Source organism: Arachis ipaensis, chromosome B06 (assembly GCF_000816755.2).
Source record: "Arachis ipaensis cultivar K30076 chromosome B06, Araip1.1, whole genome shotgun sequence".
Taxonomy (NCBI): Eukaryota; Viridiplantae; Streptophyta; class Magnoliopsida; order Fabales; family Fabaceae; genus Arachis; species Arachis ipaensis.
In genome coordinates, this window is record NC_029790.2 from 111,384,195 (window position 1) to 111,392,422 (window position 8,228).

General features: G+C 35.2%; 1 long non-coding RNA gene across 1 annotated transcript; it reads right to left on the reverse strand.

Annotated features, from left to right (window-relative positions):
• On the reverse strand, window positions 2,080–2,852 carry LOC110264122. Its single transcript, XR_002349853.1, has 3 exons — window positions 2,567–2,852; window positions 2,361–2,468; window positions 2,080–2,271 (listed from the first exon to the last, which is right to left on the reverse strand). It is a non-coding gene; the product is annotated as an uncharacterized LOC110264122 (long non-coding RNA).

Genomic DNA, 8,228 nt, shown 5'->3' on the forward strand with positions numbered 1-8,228 from the left:
AATCTTTTATGATGAGTAAAAATTTTTAAAAGTAAAATTATAAAAAAATAAATTTATTTAAAATAAAAGTAATGTGATTAAGTCTAATTTACTTAAATGTGATTAAAAAATAATTGAATAACTATGTACCATAAAAAATTGATATTATTAAAGGATAAAATTAAAATTTATTTCTATGTATCGTTTTTGTCCCCAACGTTTTCGTCCTAATTAAGTCCCTAACGTTTCAAAATAGTCTCAATTTTGTCATGCTGTCAATTCTATTAACGGATCGCTAACAGCAGGACTGTCAATTCTGTTAACGGATCCCTAACAGCAGGACAGCATTGAACCAATTTTAAAACGTTAGAAACTTAAATAGGACGATTTAAACGTTAGGGACAACTTTAGGATTTACCCCAAATGTTGGAGGATAAAAACGATACTTTACTCTTTAAAATAATAACAAATAATTTAAAATTTTATTCCAACAATAATGTTCTTTTAAAATATTTTTTCATTACTGAAAAGATAAATTTATAAAACTAAGTTAATTGATTAATAAAAATAATTCATAATTCCATACAAATTTAAAAGTGCAATATAAAATTATAAACACAAAATATAAACCAAACAATAAGAAAAAATACACAATAATATAGTATTAAATTAAGAATGTAGATAGTAAAATAATTCAAGAATATAGATGCTGCACAGCACAACTACAGTGACCAATGACAAGTGACCGTGAGGTACCAATTGATTGGAGTAAATCTCAAAAATCACATCCCACAACATTGTTTAAAGTGCAATATGCTAATTCAATTATTATACCATTTATACGCTCAATATACACAAACATAAATCATTTAATTATTTAAACAGCAAGAACAATATCACAATTCACACAATCTTTTGTCAAAATCAAATTCTTATTACTAAATAAGATAAAATCAAATTTTACTAAACAAAATACCAAATCAAAGCAATGAAGTAGGCATATTAGTGAATCTGTGAATGTACCAACTACCAAGCGTCCAACTGTCCAAGACTCCAGTCTGCAGGAGGAGGCAGTAACCAGCAGCAGTGTGGCACCCAACAGGCAGCAAGGACGAAGAGGGTGCGGCGCGCAGCAAGCAACAGGGATGAAGAGACTCGAGAAGCTGAAGACTGAAGAGGTAAGGTGTGGTAACTGAAGCGGCTAGAAACTAGAGAGGCGGGAGAGTCAGAGACAATGATGGAGTGGGCGAGTGACGAGAGATGATGACGGAGTGGTGAGACTCGAGAGAGTCAGACATTCAGAGACGACGACATAGTGGCGACTGGTGGGAGACGATGATGGAGTGGCAACTGGCCAGAGACGAAGAGGAATGTAGAACAAATGGTTCATCGTGGATAATGGAGAAGCCGAGCAGTGACGCAAGGAGAAAAATCTGCACGATCATTACAAGAAAAATATTGAGTATTGTCGGATTTTTTGTCAAAAAAAACGAACGAAATTCAACGGTAATTAAGTTACTGTTAGAAGGAATCAGACGGTATAAACTTCGTCGGTAAAATATTTAACGTCAGATTCTGCGATGGATTACCTGCTCGAAAAACTATTTGGTTATTGGCGAATTTTTCCGACGATAATGTTGGCACCACAATATGTTATTTTCCGCACTATTACCGTCAGATTATTTCCTTGGTAAATCCGACGGTAATGTCAATTTTAATTTTTTTTATTTAAATATACTCTTTACACAATTAATGATCAATTTATAAATAATAGAAACCTATTATTTAAAATAAATGATCAAATATTCAAATAAATTAAAAGTGAAGTAAATCAAATAAATACAATGAAACAATAAAATGAAGCATTAATCACTAAAGATCTAGGTAGTCCTCGTCGTCGTTCATTCCTGTGGCCCTGATGAGACGGCACAGAAAGCGGTGATGTCTGTGTGCCATTAGCAGGACCGCTGCCACCAGCAGGGATGATGCCAGTGGCGTGCATCTGAGCCTCCATCCGATGAAGCCGCTCCAACTGCTCCCTCCACTCCAGCCTGAGGTCATCCGTGTCCGTCACGCATGTGAGGATCTTCTGATCGATGTCCTCAACGTGCAGGTGCAAAGGCTGCTAGCAAAGAACGACCTTAGCCCGTATATGTGGTTCTTGTACAGCGCTGAGGCGGTCTCGTGCCAAACTGCATCAGGATCAACGACTAAAGCAGCAGAGCTATCGACGTCCTCCCTACTTTTCTATGATTGCTGAGTTGCAGCCTCTAGTCTCTGCGTGTAGGACTCCTGTGTAACACATGTTATTATGATTAGTACGACAATTATACAGTTAATCTCTAATTTTATATCAGAAGACGAGATGTATGTTTACTCACATAATGATCCTGAGACCGCTGATCAGCAAATCTCGCTTTGTTTTCCTTCAACGTGTGGGTGTACTTGAACGTCTCCGCCAATGTCGCCTCGCGATCCAACGACTTTGACTACACATGTTGCATTGAAACAATATGATTAAGATGCCTAGTAATGATATGTAAAAGAATATAACTAAGTTAATTACAAAATTAAAGAAACTACATACCAGCCTGGCCTTAGTCTTCATGATGGTCGCTGAGCCACCGGTATACTTGAAGACCTGGCCGATGCCCTGTTAGCTCTGTTTGTGAGACGCTGATGCCTGAACCCCTCATCGGTCTCCCAGTGAACGTAACTAACAGAGCCTTCTTTATTTCTGGGCAGAGCCAGGTCGCGAGGTGGTCCCGCCCCTCATGAACATCCTCCAGCATCTTCTACAGCCGCCAACCCATTCGATGGTCGTATATCTTCTTTATGATGGCATCGTGCTCAACGTCCCATATAAAATATAGTTGTACAAAGAAACTTTAAAATTAGTTATTCAAAATAGAAGATATAAACTACTTAAGAAGGTTTGAAACTAAAAAAAATTATTAATTACCGCCCACTTCTAAAGCTATCGCTCTCTGGTCTCAGAGGAGATCTTCTTGTAGCTGGGCCAGGGATGGTCGTACATTAGCTTGATGACGTTGGTCATCTCCTGAGTACATGCGTTGATGTTTAGCACAAACCTATCAACAATCCACAAACAAACCAATATGGCAATATAAATTAAAACTTCAGAAGCAAATAACCATAATATATAGAGATTTTTATAAAAATTTTGACAGACTTTCATCTATAACTAGAATGCGCCGCAAACTCTATCCATTAATGAACAACAGGCAATAATCAAGAATCAACAATCATAAATCCACTAAATTCACTAAATTAGAGATCAGACACTTTCAGCAATTCAATAATCAGGAAATATAGAAGACTTAAAGTGATACTTATCCCATTCTGCCATTAGGCCAAATAGTCAACCATACGATGGGAGGTGGTGGAAGAGCATCAGCTGCCTCACTTCCATGAGAGGATTCCAGGACCGCGATGTTCGTCGCTGGAGGCGGCGTCGCTGTGGCATTGGGCTGCTGAGCGGTTGGAGGCGGCGTTGTCGCCATAGATAGAGGGACGTAGTTGGAGTTAAGGATCATGATGAACGGCTGGTCCGATAAACATGCAACCTATGATGTCACTGAAGTAGTCGGAGTAAAGGGAGAGATCCAGAATCCCCAGGGGTACCAGAGGAAACCCTCCCTCTACTACGACCACGACCACGACCAGTAGCCTGATCCGCAACACCTCTACCTAAAGTGACGTCTGCAAATAGCATTCCAATTAACAGAAATTCAAAACAACAAATCAACAATAAATTATAATAATATCAATGTAATTCTTATAACTAATACCACAACATTAATTTCAACATTTGATATCCAAACACTTTTCAAAGTTCAAATTCAACTCAATTAGTACACTTAAGATGATTTCAAAATATTTGCGAGTTAAAAATAAGAAAACAAGCAACAAGAAGCTCAATAATCACTTAGGCCAACCAAGAATTGATGTAATATGATGGATTATGCAAAAGAAGAGTTTTAGAATGTGTGATGTTGCGATTGAAATTCAATTTTTAACTAACCCATTCATGACAATTGTACATAACATATACACCCAAAACTCAATTAATGAGAAATAGCATCTCGAACAATCCATCATATCAAACTAAACTTGGTAAATTAGAAACACTCACATTCATATCAATGCATAATAACACTAATCATGTAAAAGCAAACATTGATTTTTAAAGATCGAACCAAATTTTCATTTAGAACTTTTTGAGGCATATTATCGAACAGTTGGTGTGACAAAATATCAAACAAGCAAAAATCAATACCAAGCATCAATATACAATCCTAATTCCAAATCAACAAGCACACCAGCAACAGTTAACGCAAAACAAGCAGCAATCAAGCAAAATCCAGCAATTCAAATAGCCACATCAGAGCAAAATCAGTCGTAACACAGCGAATCAATATAATCAGACAATCCAACTACTTTCAGCAATCTCAGAACCAAGTAATTTACACCTAACCTATCTTAACAACCTAAAATTCACTAAAACAAAAAAAAATTAAATCTAACTAAACTAACTAAAACCAAACTAATGAATCAATACTAACTAAACAGAATTTGAAAAATAGAGTTTAATAAAAAACCTGTGATGCAGGGCAACAGATGAAATAGAGGAGAGGGAAGAGAGGGGTTGCAACGGCGGTGAAGGATGGAAAACTCGTCGAGAGACTGGGACAGGGGCAAAGTTGGGTAGCGGCGGCGCTAAAGGCTAGACTTGTGGCAAAGCTGGGCAGCGGCGGCACGATGACGGTGGCTCTGTGGTGCGGTGGTTCCGAGAAGGGAGAAGAGAAAAGGGTGAAATGGCAAGGAGAGAAGAGGGAGAGTGGTGTTGTGCTACGAGGAGAAAGGAGAAGAGGGGAGAAGAAGAAGAAGGGTGGGGTCGGCGGTGGGTTGACGGTAACGGAGAGGGAGCTATGATGGTGGTGGTATCGGCAGTGGTAGATGATGGTGATGGAGAGAGTGGAAGAAGTAAGAAAGATAGTGAAATTCAAATGAGGGGAAGAGGGTTTGTGCTTTTAATTTATGTCCCAGTTATTGTCGGATTTACCGTCGAAAAAATTTGACGATAAACCATTGTGGGTCACCAAAACGTATTGTTTCACTAAGTTGGTTTACCATCGGATTTTTCTGACGGTAAATCCGATGCTAAAGGTCACGCCAACTTATTTTTGTCATTTCCCTCCAAATATTGCTGGCAAAATTACCGTCAGAAACTTAAATCCGCCGGTAATTATATAACCTTATGAATTCGACGTTGTTATCGATGGTAAATCTGACGGTAATAAATCTGCCGTTACTCTATGACACTAAATCTGACGGTTCTTAGCATTTTTTTTGTAGTGGACAGTGAGTTAGCGATGTCGGCAACATCGCGACAGTGACACGAGGCAAGTGGGAAGCGATAGTGGGTTGGGGAGCAGAAAAAGAAGATTGAAAAGGGGGAAAATGAGAAGAGTTAGGAATTCAAAGAGTAGTGGAGTCAAAATTAATATTGCAGTGGGACAACTAACCTTTCATATTAAAAATCACTCAGTAATTTTGAAAATTTTACTGGGGACATTTGCCCCCACTAGCCATTGAATGTATCTGTCCTGGTTAAAAAAGTAACATATTCAATGAACCGAGACGATGGAAAAGATAAATGTAATAAAAATACTATAGAAAATTTAGAATTAGTGGTCTTACTCTTTGCCTTCAATTTTTGGTCGAATGCCCCTTTTGTATAAGTACATTATTCCAAAATTTGAAACTGTTCTGGCTAACAATTTCTAAACATAAAAGATAGTGATGTGCTTGCATTCTTCTCCTAAAACCAGAGTATTACATCAGAAGTAGTGAAGGTGCAAAAATGCAAAGGAATAATATTGCAGTGGCAGAAAATCATGAGTAGTAGTGTGTTGTTCTTGCTAACTTTATTGTTCCTTTTTTTTTCTTTTTGTTCATAACATCTTATCCTTGATTGTATTAACCAATTCAGCACCATTAAATTTTTTTGTTTGGTCTCAAATTTTAATCTTTTCCTTTATCATATTTTGATGTAAATGATTTGGTGTCAAAGATGAAATACTCACTTTCTTTTTTACTTTTTTCATCTATCCAATCTAGTGCAGCAACTGGAAGTACTAGCAATATTTAATTATGTTGGGACCTCGTTTGCCTTATTTTCTATTGAAAAACCTGATCTATATTTATTAAGCCAAAAATTTTTCTACGTGTAAATTACTAAAATGGGCTATTTTTATTATCAAAATACTAAGTTTAGTATACAGAAATAATACACTTATTATACATACTTTTAAATTTTTAAACTCAACTAATAAATATATATTTATTATCTTCATTACTTTCTAAACTCAACAATACATTAGGAGGACAAGTTAGCAATATTTTTTGAGCACCACGATGATTTTTCTATATATTATTATGTGTAGACAGATAGGTTAGATGATCATTGACTTGATGTATGTTAGTGCCAAGCATGGCATTAGTCTCTTAGTTTATGGGAGCTTGTGAAGGCTCATTTTGGAGCTTCCAAGTGGCAGTCATTCATGTCTCAACGAAAACCTTTCAACTATTTAATTTGACTTAGCTAAAAGTGTGTTCTGAGGACAAAGACATGGCTACCCTCAATTCTATCCAAGCCTACTTTTTTGTTTTTATTGTTTTTCCATCGTTGGTTGTGTCATGGTGATGGTGGTGGTGATTCCATGTTCCTTGGCGTGGTCTTGGGATCATATGCCAATTTGGACATTGACCAAAATGGATTATTTTATGATCTCTATATATATTTATTTGTAGATTTGTAGATATAGGGTCACCAATTCCAACAGTTTCTCTTTGATAGTTTGATTATTACCAAAAAATAAAAAAAATATATAGATTCTTTCTCAAATTCTCTACTAGTGACACTATTTTAGAGACATTGTATTGTATTGTGTGTATTATATCATTAGGTCATGTTATTATCAATTGGAGACGTTAAATAGGCGTTTGTTTTAATGTTAAAAAATATATTTTAAAGAATGTATCTAAATATCATACATGGAAATACTATATTTATTAGGGTATTGTAAAAAATTTGTTTATTCACTACGTACTAAAATAGTTGTTGAAAATTGATTTTAATACTTTCAAAAATAAATTACAAATTTTTTATTATTATACATATTTTCAGAATTAGATTCTTAATTTCTAAGATATCCTCAATATCAATAAAAATAAGAGCTCCTCAGTAAGAAATATAATAATTAAAAATAATGATAATAATTAGATGAATGCCAACCCCCTCTAAAATAACATGTAAGTTACCCTTCATTATGTGTCACATTGTAATTGGTCCTTATCTTAACCATAGTTGAGACAAGAAGCGCCAACGTGATCGCCATCTACTGCCCTCCCACACAACCTCTCTTCCCAGTATAGCCAGCGCCTCTTTTTGCCATGGATCACTTCTTACTCACATAATTAATGGTTAATTTGGTTATTAAATTTTTTTATTAAAAAAACATATATTTTTTTAATTACACGATGAAACATATATTTATATGTAAAATATAATATAATAAAATAAATCTATTCAAAGTATTTAAAAGTATAATTAAAATCATGAACATATAAATATAATAATAAAATTTGTACTCCAAACAAATAAACATATTTAAACAAAGATATGTTTTTTTAATAAAAAAATTTAATAACCAAAATTAACCATTAATTATGTGGATAAGCAGTGATCCATAGCAAAAAGAGACTTTGGCTATACTGGTAAGGACGACGAAGTTATTGGCGACAGAATTCAACGAGATGACTAAGGGATGATGCACTAAAGAAAGAGAGGTTGTGTGGAGGGCAGTAGATGGCGATGACGTTGGCGCTTCTTGTCACGAACGCGACGGTGCTTGGAAGGAGTACTGGAATGTGCTTCAATTAACGGGAGTGAAGCTTTGATAAATCTCAAATAATAAATTATAAAATAACCCAACTATGGTTAAGATAAAGACCAATTACAACGTAACACAAAATGAATGGTAACTTACATGTTATTTTAGAGGGGGTTGGGTAGCATTCACCTAATAATTATATATGTTAATCCTTATTCGCTGGACAAAAGAATATCAAATACCCACTTTTTGTATGGGAATAAAAGTTTTAATTTTGACAATAAATTAAATTTTAAAATTTTAAAATAATATATTTTCATAAATAATTTC